Source organism: Callorhinus ursinus, unplaced genomic scaffold (genome assembly GCF_003265705.2).
Source record: "Callorhinus ursinus isolate GAN/ISIS: 27379988/994484 unplaced genomic scaffold, GSC_fseal_2.0 scaffold16, whole genome shotgun sequence".
In the NCBI taxonomy this organism is placed as follows: domain Eukaryota; kingdom Metazoa; phylum Chordata; class Mammalia; order Carnivora; family Otariidae; genus Callorhinus; species Callorhinus ursinus.
This window is the reverse complement of record NW_027397078.1, coordinates 17,077,682-17,092,809: the sequence shown is the minus strand read 5'-3', so window position 1 is coordinate 17,092,809 and position 15,128 is coordinate 17,077,682. Positions and strand designations below refer to the sequence as shown.

Below are 15,128 nucleotides of genomic sequence, written 5' to 3'. Positions count from 1 at the left end.
TCACCACTGCTATTCAACATAGTATTAGAAGTCCTAGCCACAGCAATCAGACAACAAAAAGAAATCAAAGGCATCCAAATCGGCAAAGAGGAAGTCAAACTCTCACTCTTTGCAGATGATATGATACTGTATGTGGAAAATCCAAAAGACTCCACCCCAAAACTGCTAGAACTCATACAGGAATTCAGTAAAGTAGCAGGATATAAAATCAATGCACAGAAATCAGTGGCATTCCTATACACCAACAACAAGACAGAAGAGAGACAAACCAAGGAGTCAATCCCATTTACAATTGCACCCAAAACCATAAGATACCTAGGAATAAATTTAACCAAAGAGGCAAAGGATCTGTACTCAGAAAACTATAAAATACTCATGAAAGAAATTGAGGAAGACACAAAGAAATGGAAAAACATTCCATGCTCATGGAATGGAAGAACAAACATCGTGAAGATGTCAATGCTACCTAGAGCAATCTGCACATTCAATGCAATCCCCATCAAAATACCAGCCACTTTTTTCAAAGAAATGGAACAAATAATCCTAAAATTTGTATGGAACAAGAAGAGTCCCCGAATAGCCAGAGGAATATTGAAAAAGAAAAGCAAAGCTGGTGGCATCACAATTCCGGACTTCCAGCTCTATTAGAAAGCTGTCATCATCAAGACAGTATGGTACCGGCACAAAAACAGACACATAGATCAATGGAACAGAATAGAGAGCCCAGAAATGGACCCTCAACTCTATGGTCAACTCATCTTTGACAAAGCAGGAAAGAATGTCCAATGGAATAAAGACAGTCTCTTCCACAAATGGTGTTGGGAAAATTGGACAGCCACATGCAGAAGAATGAAACTGGACCATTTCCTTACACCACACACAAAAATAGACTCCAAATGGTTGAAAGACCTAAACGTGAGACAGGAGTCCATCCAAATCCTAAAGGAGAACACAGGTAGCAACCTCTTTGACCTCAGCCACAGCAACTTCTTCCTAGAAACATCGCCAAAGGCAAGGGAAGCAAGGGCAAAATGAACTCTTGGGATTTCACCAAGATAAAAAGCTTTTGCACAGCCAAAGAAACAGTCCACAAAACCAAAAGACAACCGAGAGAATGGGAGAAAATATTTGCAAATGACATATCAGATAAAGGGCTAGTATCCAAAATCTATAAAAACTTATCAAACTCAACACCCAAATAACAAATAATCCAATCAAGAAATGGGCAGAAGACATGAACAGACATTTTTCCAAAGAAGACATCCAAATGGCCAACAGGCACATGAAAAAGTGCTCCACATCGCTCGGCATCAGGGAAAACCAAATCAAAACCTCAATGAGATACCACCTCACACCAGTCAGAATGGCTAAAATTAACAAGTCAGGAAACGACAGATGTTGGCGGGGATGTGGGGAAAGGGGAACCCTCCTACACTGTTGGTGGGAATGCAAGCTGGTGCAACCACTCTGGATAACAGTATGGAGGTTCCTCAAACAGTTGAAAATAGAGCTATCATACGATCTAGCAATTGCACTACTGGGTATACTACCCCAAAGACAGATATGTAGGGAATCCGAAGGGGTACATGCACCCCAATGTTTACAGCAGCAATGTCCACAATAGCCAAACTGTGGAAAGAGCCAAGATGTCCATCGACAGATGAATGGATAAAGAAGAGGTGGTATATATACACAATGGAATATTATGCAGCCATCAAAAGGAATGAGATCTTGCCATTTGCAACGATGTGGATGGAACTGGAGGGTATTATGCTGAGCGAAATAAGTCAATCAGAGAAAGACATGTATCATATGATCTCACTGATATGAGGAATTCTTAATCTCAGGAAACAAACTGAGAGTTGCTAGAGTGGTGGGGGGGTGGGAGGGATGGGGTGGCTGGGTGATAGACATTGGGGAGGGTATGTGCTATGGTAAGTGCTGTGAATGGTGCAAGACTGTTGAATCACAGATCTGTACTTCTGAAACAAATAATGCAATATATGTTAAGAAAAAAAAGAGAAGAAGAAGATAGCAGGAGGGGAAGAATGAAGGGGAGTAAGTCGGAGGGGGAGACGAACCATGAGAGACGATGGACTCTGAAAAACAAACTGAGGTTTCTAGAGGGGAGGGGGTGGGGGGATGGGTTAGCCCGGTGATGGGTATTAAGGAGGGCACGTTCTTCGTGGAGCACCGGGTGTTATGCACAAACAATGAATCATGGAACACTACATCAAAAACTAATGATGTAATGTATGGTGATTAACATAAAAATAAAATTAAAAAAAAAGAACGGGTTTCAATCTAAAATCCCTAATCACAGAACTTCAAAGATATCTGGAAAATTATACATATCAGCTGACCAGTTACGAAGAAGTTGGTAAATTAATGTTAAAATAATGAACTCATCAGTTATGAAGGAATTTGGGTAACTGCAGAACATCCAACGAGGGCTAATAACGAGAGTCAAGGAGTTGGTAGTCTTGGCAGGTCGTTCCATGACGGACCAGTGGCTTCTCCTGACAGCAGTCCCATTTACTATATGGCTGTTCTAACTCCTTCTTGCTTTCAATTCTCCAAGTCACAACAGCTTTCCCTCACTTCGCCTGGGACAATGGCAGGATTCTCATCTGCCACGGTCCAGTCCATTTGTTCATTCATTCTACAAATACTGACTGAGCCCTTACCAGGGGTCCAGCACTGGGCCAGGCCCCAGGGATGAACATGACAGACATGACCCTAGCCTGGTCGAAGGGTTTCTCTTTTAAAAGAATGATATCATGACGTAGATCAGGTTCTCTGAAAACAAAGCACTGTGAAAGCTGGACCACTCTAACTCAGCGGAGATTCTAGGACATAATGAAAAAGCCTTCCAGGAGAATCTTTCTTAATTAACACTAAGGAAATCAGCTAAAGGGTAAAACAGTTTGCACAGAAAATGAAACCATTTAAGAGGAGATGGAGTAATTATTGGGTTCTTTTGATTAGGTAGAAAACCTATCCCGGGAGTTAAAATCTCAAGGTAGACTTTTTGTGGCCTTCATTGTCTGTTTGGACTAGCCACAAGGTCTTAAATAAATGAGATAATTAAAAACTATTCTTCTCTATTATAACCTCCTCATTTTATGCAAGACAGCTTTGTAGCCTAGGATTAATAATACAAACAAGACAACAAACCAAAAATTGAAATTTATTTTGCAGTGCCTTTTATCAGCAGGTATTTTATGGCAGTTGGCCTACATTTAATTATACAATAGAAAAGGGTTGGGGCGCCTGGGTGGTTCAGTCAGTTCAGTGACCGACTCTTGATCTCAGCTCTGGTCTTGATCTCAGGGTCATGAGTTCAAGCCTTGCACTGGGGTCCACCCTGGGCATGGGGCCTACTTTGAAAAAAAGGGGGGGAAGGTTTAAATTGGGGAGGTGAAAAAAAAGGGAAAAGAGGTGGAAATAAGAAATGCAAAGAAGATTCTGAAACAGTTTTCATAAACTTCAGAAAGGGACTTAAAACTGCAAACAAAGGGGCACCTAGGTGGCTCAATTGGTTAAGTGTCTGACTCTTGATTTTGGCTCAGGTATGATCTCAGGGTGGTGAGATTGAGCCCCGGTCAGGCTTTGTGCTGGGTGTGGAGCCTGCTTGAGATTCTCTTTCTCCCTCTCCCCGCCCTTGTGCACGTGCTCTCTCTCTCTCTCTCTCTCTCTATATCTATATCTATATCTATATCTATATCTATATCTATATCTATATCTATATATATCTGTCTCTCTCTCTCTCAAAAAAACAAAACAAAACAAAAACCCTGCAAACAAAAAGAATTTCATTGCTCACTGATTCTGTAGTCAACACTCACTCTAATAAAGCAGAGCAGCTATTGTAAATTGCCACTCTGTTTGAATCTCAGACTCTAACACCATCCCCATCACTTTGCATTTCGGTGCAGCTTCCACTTCAATGAGAAAAATACATTCAATAGAAGGAAGCTACCTTAACCTTTCGCTACATTTACAACACTACCAGCAGCTACGTCTATCCTTCCCTCCTCGCCCGTCCTTGCAGTAGAAGATGTGCCTTCATTCCTTCCAAGGCTATTGATCCTCCCTCTTTTCTTCTAAATCCTCAAAGTCACCCTCTCTACTGTCTCCTTCCCACTGGCATTTAAACATGCTCAAGTCTCTCTCTTCTTTTTTTTTTTTTTAAGATCTATTTATCTGAGAGAGAGCGAGCGAGCATGCAAATGAGCGTGGGAAAGGGCAGAGGGAGAGACTCTTCAAGCTGACTCCCCACTGAGTGCGGAGCCCAACTCAGAGCTCAATCTCACAACCCTGAGATCATGGCATGAGCCTGAAACCAAGAGTCGGCCGCCTAACCAACTGAGCCACCCAGGCGCCCCCAAGTGTCTCTCTTCTTATGACCATGCTTTTCTTCTTGCTGCTACATCCATTTTCTGTTGCTATGGTCTTTCTCTTTCCCCATCACAGTCATGAGCCTTGAAAGAATTGTTTTACACTTGCTCCTTGATTTTCTCAGTTCCCAATCATGTCTCAACCCATTGCAATCTGGGTTCTCTACCACTGAGTAATTACTAGGTTCTCCAAAATCAACATTGAAATTACTCATACCAAGTTTATCAGTACTCTCTTTGGTTGCTAAATTAATGGAATATTTTTTGGTTTTATCTTTTCTGTCTCTTTCATAGCTCTTGACAACTCTGAAGGCTACATTTCTTGAAAGCCTCTCTTCCTTTGGATTTTGTGACATCACATGCAGCTGGTTTGTCTCCCACCTACTAAATCGCTAATTTCCCTGTCTCCACTTCAAGTTTATTTTTCTCTGCTTTTCCCTAGAATGTTGGTGTTATTCTGGGTTCACTACTGGGCCCTCTCTTTTCCATCTACAAACTTTCCCCTAAACCATTTCAAACCCTTGAGAGGTTTTAATTACTTACCTACTGACAAAATCCAGTGAAATATCTCAAGCCCAGAACTTTCTCTATCCGTACAGCGTGTCCATCCTGCTACTGGGACATATCCCTGTGTATGCTCCATGGGTAACTCAAACTGCACATGTGCAGGATGGAACTCAGTACCAACCTTCCTGCTTCACTGCCCTCTATTTTCTTCAAACATGCTCCCTCTCTTGTGTAAAGGGTTTGAATAAATGGCACCACCACCCACCTGACTGTCCAAGTTAGACATCTGACTTAACTCTTCCCTTCAAGTCCCCTACCATAACCTAACAATCAAAAGAGCATTGATTCTAACTTCTAAATAGCTATGAAAACTACTTCCTACCGCTCTGCATCTCCATCACCACAATTTCATCCACATCATCATCGTCACTCATTTGGACCCTTCCAGCTGTGTTCTGAAGCTGCCTCCTCATCTTCACTTGACTGACTTTCCTTTGGTTCCTTGAGTTGCTATGACATGTCTCACTTCTAGGCCTTTATCTATACTATCCCCTCTGCCAGGAACGCTCCTTTTCCAAACCCCCAAACTGACTTGGCTAACTCCTGTTCCTCCTCTGGTCTCAGCTAAGGTGAGACTTCCTTGGAGAAACCATCCCCATCCCACCACACCCAAGTCGGGTTATCTTGCTAATGCTCTCACAGAGAGCTCTCTTCCCATAGAGCAATGTTTGTTTAATTTCCGTCCTCCCCCTTTAGACTACAGATCAAAGAAGAGAGAGATCAAACCGGTCTTGTTTATTTTTTGATGCATTTCTAGTGTCTGGCATAGTGTCTGGAACATCAACAAATATTGATGAAATAAATGTATAAGGAAATGCATGCTCGCATCAGACGACTATTCCGCTATACTCCTTCTAATCACTGGCAGTTTACATTTTTTGTTGTTATTGTTTTATATGCAAGGGCTAATGTCCTGTGAGTTCTCAGTATACCTGTTTCTGTCTAAATCAAGAGAAATAATTTTATAAAACCCTATTATAAGGAAAAGCATGGAATATCAAAATTTTCCCCTGTAGTGATATTTTTTACAGGTCCTAAGTCTTCTAGAAATAATATATAAAGTCATACAATTTAGAAGCCAGAGAACTGAGGTACAGCTATTTAGGAATGAATTTGTGGAAGCAGAGGGCCATGAACAGCTGTGCAGGTTAGGCACTGAACACACTGAAGAAGTACAATCCACATAGTGACTTGTAGACTTTACAACCTGAACAACTTTTCATGGTGGCCCTGAGTAGAAGTAAAAGAGAAGGGTTATTAGTTCTCTTTATTTTTTTTCAGACTGCCTCTAGATGGTGAGGAATGATTATTATTGAACTCTTAAATTTCAATCTATTTAATAGAGCTATTAGAATTTTAAAGCTAGAGAGCATCTTAAAGGTCATGTAGCCTAGGGATGACAAAGAGGTTTCATCTGTGTGTGAACTACATTAATGGGGGGTAGCTGCATGGAGCATTGTCTTGAAAAGTATTCTAATACAGCACTGAGTGATTAGTGATGTCTCCCATGGGCAAATGAGGGAGAAGCAGAAGACATCCACTGATTTGTCTTCCCCAATCTGGCTAATCCTTTCATTTTGAGAGATGAGAAAATTAAGGCCCAAAAAAGTAGGGCAACTTGCTGAAACTTACTATCAGTGCTGGAACAGAAGCCAGGGTTTTGTGGGTTTGTTGTTGTTGTTGTTGTTGTTGTTTTGTTATTTATTTTTTACTTTTAGTTCATGTGTCTTCCTTCACATCCAGTCTCTAGGTTCCTTACTGAGATAAATTATAAATCCCAGCCCTATGATTTACTACCTTTCAAATTTTAACTTATTTTCAAGGTTAACTTCCTGCCTTGGTTCGCAAGCATAAATAAATCTAAGTTTGCCATCTGAGAACACAGCATGATCACAGGAAATAGCCTTCAACATCATAAAACTATCACATAAGATGTAGTGACAAGTGCACCCCCTGAAAGGCCAATGTTATAAGTAGTAGGGGCCATTGTCAATCAGGGTAAGCATTGCAGGAAGCGGAGGAATTGTGAGTAGGAGAGCAGAGATAACATCTCTAATATCATTATAAGCCATATTTGGCTTGAATCTACACAAATGGTGGCAGAATACTTGCAAAGACTTTTGTCCCAGTGTGAACAGGTAAACGATGAAATTGATTCAACATCTGTAAATGTCCTAGTCATGGTGCTAGGCAACTGGGGATGTAGTGGTAAACAGGACAGATGTGGTCCCCATCTTCGTGGTTATTACATTTGAGTGGAGAAGTCAGGCATTGAACAATGATATAAGCATTTCAGAGGAGCAAGTGCAAGGAACTTATTGGTATTGGTGGGGGGTAAACTGTTAATCCCCAATTTTTGGCAATTGCTACTCAGAGACACACTATAGAGATTGGTTTGTAATAATGTTCTATAGTCACTCTGTATCCAAATTTAATATTCAAAATAAACACTAGATTGCTATGGAAAACTTACAAATTTAATATTCACAAATTGCCATTTTTAATTAAGTGAATACAAATAGAGAATACAAATTCAAACTGCATAACAGCCATTTACATCCCAATATTCACTAGTTTAAAAAATACCGACCCTAAGTCAATCTGTCCTCTGATGTCTAAATGATGCTTATCACTATGCACTAAGATGATTTCCACTTGCTTTTCAAATCAGTTTAAACATACCTGGTAATCAGGGTTCATTATTTTGATTCACTTGGAAAGTCAGAAGTACCTTTTCCCACTGAGATTTTGAAGGAAAAGTAAAACACCATTCATTTGGAGATTTTATGGGTGTCTTAATGTGTGCTTTTATAAACTGGAAATGATTTGAGACTTATCAAAAGGTATGCCTCTGAGTCTCTTACCTAATCTCTAAGCCCAGCTGACTTTCCCCATTTCTTGAACATTGAGCGTAGCAAAAGGAGATGCTCTTGATTAGCCAAGAGACACTGCTGCCCATACACCAACCGATACTTGACTCAAGGTTGGGGAATTGTGAAATAACCCAAATGCAGCACTTCCAGACGAAAAGTGCTCTGAGGATTTTCCATTCTGAGAAGTAGAAAAAAAAAAAAAACAGGTAGTTCTTCTAAGTCCATAAAACTTAGAAACCCTTCTTGGGCAATATTACACTACCTATAAAATATAATTTCTACAGTGTTTTCACATGGAGGAGCAAGAGAAAGGGGTTGTTGGTACAAATTTGAACTCTACAAAAGTGTTGAGTCTGGACAATTGAAAAATCATTGCAATTTATAAAACTGCTTCTGTCCAGAAAGAAAGAAGTATCAATTAGTGATACAAAATGTGGCTCTCTGGACAGTGGGCTGTGGAGTGCACGGGGAAACTATCAAGTATAACATAACAATTTTCTATGATGTCATTGATTAATGTCATTGATTAACGAACTAATAGGAAGCATTGATTTAGAACTAAGTTAGGCTGATGTCAAACACGGCATCCTGAAAGAAGAGATGCAAGCCTGAGTTGATTTCTGAAGTTTGAGCGGGAGCTAGATGAAGACAGGAAGGGCATTCAGGGAAGGAAAAAAGGAATGGCATGTACAGTAACTTTGGGAGAAGCAAGATAATACAGTGAGTAAAAATCCAGAATCCCCACCCTTTGGATCGTATTCAAGCTGTACCATTTACAAACTGTAGAACCTCAGGCACACTACTTCTCTGTGTTTTTTCCTCTATGAAATGGGAATAATACTATTGTCTACTTTATAAGGTTATTGTGCAAAATGAACAAGCTAATAATATACTGGTCAGAGCTGTGTCTGATGTCACATCAGTGTTTGCAACATGTTATTGTTATGGATTAGAAAAAGAAAAAATTCCACTGTGGTTGGAGTAAAGGCTTTGTGTGAGGGGGTTGTGGCAGCTGGTGCTACAGTGGGGTATTGGGCATCATGCATTTACCTAAGCAGATTGACCTTTTATCCTTAAAGCTCTGGAGGATTAGTCACATCTAAAAACATATCCTAGGTGTAAGTGTAGCAGAGAGTTGAGGGAGACTAAGGGTCTGGGTAAGAGATAAGAGGCCAATGCAGCCAACTAGTTGAGAGGTGATTTAGGGTCTGTGTGAATAGAGGGCAGGGCACGAATAATGGGGCGCTGACTGCTAACTGTTCTTGAAACTTCTCTATTCTTCTTTTTAGGTACCCGACTAGACTTCATTTCCAGCCACTCTGCTATTACCTGTGGCCACAGGACTGACCTCTGGCCAGAGGGAGATGAATGCAAGGGATGTGGGCCACCTCTTGTGACAGCCTTCCTGTCTTTCCCCTTTTGGCTCCAGAATGTCTGCAGAAGGGCAATTTGGAAACTGAGCTTTGAAGACGGAAGAGCCTTGTTGGCCCCTGTGGATTGCTACTCCTCCTCCCCTCCCTCACACCTAACCCCGACTAACATGAAATCACCTTGGACTGTTTACATAAGAAAGAAATACACTGCTATCTTTTTAAAGCCATTTTACAGTCACACATTTGGAGGAATGTTTGATATAGCAGTTAGCCTATCCTAGCTAATATAGATATGAAAAGTATTTAAAGAGCTAAAAGCATTTTTATGAAGTAAAAAGACTGGATGAGATATGGGAGTGATAAAGAAAATTGTCACCAAATTCTTTGAGTAGCACAGTCTCAAATGTTATCTTGAGTGCAAATAGAAACAGTGAACCAACAAGAATTTTCTTTGTGACTTTGTTGAAGTATATTTTAGAGCTGTAAGTCAGGGTCGGGACTAGGAGTTTGATTAGGCTAACGAAATTACGCATTGACCTAAACTTAGCAGAAAATAGGCCACGTTTGAAAAAAACTGAGAAGTCTGGGTGATGCTCAAAAGTCTACAGGGGAAGAGTAAAGTAGAGAAGTTGGCTGGTTAAGACAGTAAGAGTCAACTGGATTCTAAGATTCCAGATAAGCTGGTTTGGGGTTCCCAGAGGACAGAGGGTTAGCAGGAATGGCTCTGACATACCCCAAACTATGAAAATTGAAATCTGATCCAAGGCAACAGTATTGTATACTTCTGGGTGAATAGGCAAGGGCTTCCAGAAGGAAGGTCAGAGCCTGCCAAAGTTGCTAGAAATCTAGATGTGGCTTACTCTTAGAATGGAAAAGGGCTAAGTCTTTCCAAGCCTCTAAGGACTCTTGCTTGGTATCATGGGAAAGGCGGTAAGTCTTCAAGGGATTTTGCAAAATATGGTGGTTCCATGGAATCATATCCAAGACCAGAGTCAGAGGCCATGGTCAGACTCTGCCTTCCCCAACCATATTCAACATCAGGCCCAGAGCCTTCACCCCATAGGTGCTCCCTCTGATGCCCACACCAATCCTAACTGGGCAGACAACTGAACAGTCAGGGCCAGCATCGAAGAGGTGTAGGATGAATATTGCTGCCATTCTGGTGACTGATGCAAGCTCTAGACTTCATCGTGATTACTATAATTTCTTTCGCCTTCCGTGACTTCCTTCTGACACTTGTTTTAGGTTAAGAACCTTGTATCATTCTGCAAGATTTCTCATATCATTGTCACTGTTTCTTCACAGGAATGATATATCTTCCTCACCACAATTTTTTTGAAAATATGTTGTGGAAAAAAAACACTGCGTGCTGTCTTGCAGTAATTATTCTTCTCTTTGCCTTAAAAAAAAAAAACTATTCTAGGGGAAAATAACAAATAGTATAAAAGTTGTGAATGTGGGCATTTATGATTTCCGACAAGGCTTTGTTAGCTCTTGGCTGCTCTGGACTTTACCAGCCACAGTTGCCAAAGGCCTGCAGGCTGAAAGATCATCCCTTCCCAGCTCTAAACCAGTGAACTTCTTTTTTTAAAAGATTTATTTATTGAGAGAGAGAGAGAGAGAGCATGCACACATGCGAATGGGGGGAGGGGCAAAGGTAGAGGGAGAGAGAGAATCCCTAAGCCAACTATGTGCTGAGCATGGAGCGCTACATGGGGCTCGATCCCACAACCCTGAGATCATGACCTGAGCTGAAACCAAGAGTCCGGCGCTCAACTGACTGGGCTACGCAGGTGCCCCTAAACCAGTGAACTTCTTAAACCCAGTGCAGAGGGTATCAGGACCCGGGCACCCACTAGCAGCCACAGTCTGAGATTTACTTGAGCACTTACTACGTGTTAGATATTGTCCTAAATGAATCCAGTGTATTCGTTCCCTTAATTCCCAACACCAGCCCAATCAGGTTGGTATTATCTCCATTGTACACACAAGGAAATCGAAGTAGAGAGAGTTCGTCCAGCTAGAAAGTGACAGTCCAGCTACAGTAAGTTATTATTCTCTGCCTGTTCTGGAATTCTTCACAGCTGCTGCTTCTGAAGTAATGACTGTGTCTAATCTTGGGTCAATAAAAATCAACCAGTCAAATATTAGAAGCCCTAGGCCTGCCAACAGATTAACTCCTGCATTAGATTAGCTTCCCGTGTCTCATAATGACACAAACAGCAGCGGCAGTAGCACTGTGGGCAGCCACTTACTGAGCACTTACTTGTGTCGCGGTCACCCCGCATACTGAATGCTTTCTGCCCAGTGCATCGGCTTAATGCCGGTAGCCAGTGGGCATGCCCTGAGCTTCCTCGGCTTGCAGCGTCTCCCATTCGCAACTACCTTAGGTCCTCAGTCCTTTAGGCTGGACTGCTCTGGTGGGGGTTTGTACTCCAGGGCCCTGCGTTAGCTGAAGTTAGAACTTGGCTTTGAATCCTGGGTGCCTGACTATGCTTTGCCAGTTTTCTTGAAGGAACTGTACCCCGGCTGTTACCTAGATACTGCTTCTCTCTGGATAAAACCTACCTTGCCTTCCCTTCCCAAACCAAGGTGTTGCCTGACACCTTCCTCTCGTTCTACCAGATCCCATCCTTTAGTTACCCGTCTCTAGGTTATTAGACCTAAGTTTACAACTTGCCTTTGGTCATTGTCTTTAGAAGAGCTGGTCCCTTTCCTTGGGGACTTGCTACATCAACAACTGGGAAGTCCCCCTCGCTTCTTCTCTCTACCAGTAAGCTGCTGTTGTCATTGTGCCTCTTGTCAAAGCCGCTGTGGGTCACATCTTACCTACTAACAGAATAGTTCCCGATCTGTGACACAGACTGGGAAATGCCTGCCGGCAGGGACACAGTATTATTTTCATGCCTCTAATACTCCCCTGGTGCCTAGCACAAAGAATTCCTAATACGAGTTCACTGAACGAATGAATGAGTGGATACTGAAAGATACCAATCTTCATCTTCCCATCCCACTATTAAAAATCAAGGGGTTAACTCAAGTTTCTAGTCAGAATAAAACATATCAGTTCCAGTTGACAATACGACAAAGATTTACACTGCAGGCTCTATTTTTACAGCAAAAATTTTCATTTCATAACTGGAATTAATTTATTCCAAGAGAGTTGAAAGGTATTGGTGCAGTATGAGATAAAGGGGATTTAAGGAACATAATAAAAAGAACATTACAATCTGGTTAATATAAGCTAACCCTGGGAAGATTAATAGCTTTCAATTCATACAAAGACTGAAATCTATAATGTGATATATACATTGTCTTATTAAAAATGAAGGCTGATTATAATGAAATACTACCACCATGCAAAAATTAACATGGTGTATAAAATAGACAAACTGATGGTGTGACGAGAGTTGGAGCAAACTCCTCTAAGTGGAATTCCATGGGACAGGTTTTTAGTTCCAAAATGGTCAAATCACATAATAGTTGGAGATATAATTAAGAATTATGTTCTAAAAAATTCTGCAACAGAAGGTAATTAATATCTATTTGGGGGAAGGTTAGATTTTTAATGAATCAGACATGACTCTGCAGAGAAATGCTTGATGTTGCCATCTACTCTCTTTGGTCCGCTTAGCTAAAAACACATCAGACAATGGGCCTCCTGGTGTATGGGATCAAGTGTTACATTCATGGGCAGAGAGAAGGCATTTGCTGCCTGCTCTTGTAGCACACTTGGGATGCCTGGAAGGACCAGAGAATTTCTGGAACTCCACTATATCCAAAGTCTTCGGTTCTGTACATTTTAAAAGCAATGAGTCATTTTCAGACTTAGGATTTTTCATTTCCTTCAAATTTGAGTTATACAATCTTTTTTTAATGATACCACACTCAGAAGCAGGATATATGAAAGAGATAAAAGATAAAAGTGTTGAAGTGGGGGTGGTCGGGAGCCTTGAAAAGAAAAGAGCTCATTGGACCTCCTCCTCCCACCTCCCCTGCTGACCCCTGAGGCACCCCGTAGTACTTATAGAATGCCTTGAACCATGGTTTGAAAGCCACCTGATCTGGAGCCACCCTCTTACTTTTCAGTCATGGTAACTGAGATTTAAGAAGTTAAGGAACTTTGGCAAAATCACACAGACTAAAGAATCTGCAGAGAGAGAAGAAACCAGAGGTGTTTTCGCAGCACCTGAGCCTGTTGTCTGTGACCTCACTCTGCCACTGCCCTGTCTCTGGGAACCGTGCGACACGTGATCCCCGGTTGGGCAGCGCGAGCGCCACGTGGGAACTCATTAGAAGCGCAGTCTCAGACCTTGCCCAGACTTGCCCAGACTTGCCCAGACTTGCCAAATCTGAATCTCTGGGGCGGGACCCAGGAATCTGCACTTTTTTCATACGCCCTCCAGGTGATTCTCAAGCCCCCTGATGCTAGGACACCTCTCCTGCCTGGCCTTTCCTCCTGGCCCTCACTCTCCAACTTCTACGCTCAAAAGGAGTGGAAATTGAAATTCTTAGGAGGAAAAATGTTGTCATGAAGGAAAAGAAAAGCCAGGGGGAGGAAAAGAGGGGAAAAGGACTCTAGAGCTGTTAACCCCTCACCTCAGGTTCCATTTAAGTCATTTTGCAATTTAAGTATCTTTTTTTAATGGTGGCATCATGAAAAAGGCTAACAGGATCAGCTAGTCTTCTTTTTTGTTACTTCAGCTTTTTTGTAAGTAAACTAGAAAATCGCTTTTTGAACGAAATGTCTTCATGTTTCTTAGGTAATATTTTTTATGTAATGTTCTCATATAAATCTACTGTTTCAATAGGAGGGCTGTGGCAAGCAGCTAGACCACACACACAACACAACGTGCACACACAAGAACATCTAAGTAGCGAACTTTTCAAAAAAGTTTCTTCTACTCTACAAAAAAATATGCCAATTCGATTTTGACAAATAAAGTCATTTATGAACTTGCTACAGAAAGGACACGATTTCAAAGTAATCTCTGGTAACTTTTTTAATCTTTAATTTTTAAATTATTTTTCATTCCAGTATCATTAACGTACAGTGTTACATTAGTTTCTGGTGTGCAATGTAGTGATTCAGTCTGGTAACTTTTTTTTTTTTTATATCAGAAAGGCCCATGAAAATGAGAAGGGTGGAGATTACTGACATTGTGTGAAATAAGGAAACCTGGCCAAAACAACATTTTCATGAGCGCAAAGAGGGAGAGCAACTAAAGGTAACCTCTTGGACTCCTCTTTATCTGTTTGTCTTTTCAAAAAAATCTATATTTCACTCATCTGTGTTTTAAGTTAAAGCAAATGATTTTGTTTTGTTTTTTTTTTTTTAAAGAAAATGATTTTCTGACTCTTCTAATAAATCCTCGGAGTAAATTAAAGATGATCTGAAGGGTCACAAAATCAGGATTGAGAGTAACTACCCTGAAGGAATGGATTATTTGAAAGTGTGCAAAAAGAGCCAAGATCTATGCAAAATTGTTTTTGCTTTGAATAGAAACCCTAAGTGCAATGTAAGAATATAAGGCTATTCCCAACATGCAAAATTCTGTAGGATTTTTCAAATGAATGCTCAAGTCAGTATTTTAACTCAGCTCCTATGTATGTGTTAGGTTTCCCAAATGGAATTCACTATTCCCAGAACAATCTTTTCTGAAACTCCAAAAAAACAAATAGAATTCAAAGTTCTTATGCCTGATACACTCTATGCCCTCTTTCATAAAACGCATCACTTAGTTTTTACGTTTGTCTGTACATTACATGTTGACTCAAAAGATACATTTCTCCCAGTTTCACCGAAGATGCTTGGTTGAAAAAATACAAATGAAAATTTTAAGCCCAAAATGTGTTTATAAGTTCATACCTATGAAATTATGACCCAATATAGCATAAGTTCCTCTAGATATTTA

General features: G+C 40.9%; 1 protein-coding gene across 2 annotated transcripts in view; it reads right to left on the bottom strand.

Moving 5' to 3' along the window:
• DMD (dystrophin) overlaps window positions 1-15,128 on the bottom strand; it is a 2,222,747-nt gene that overhangs the window by 384,268 nt on the left and 1,823,351 nt on the right. The gene's annotated exons all lie outside the window — the stretch shown is intronic.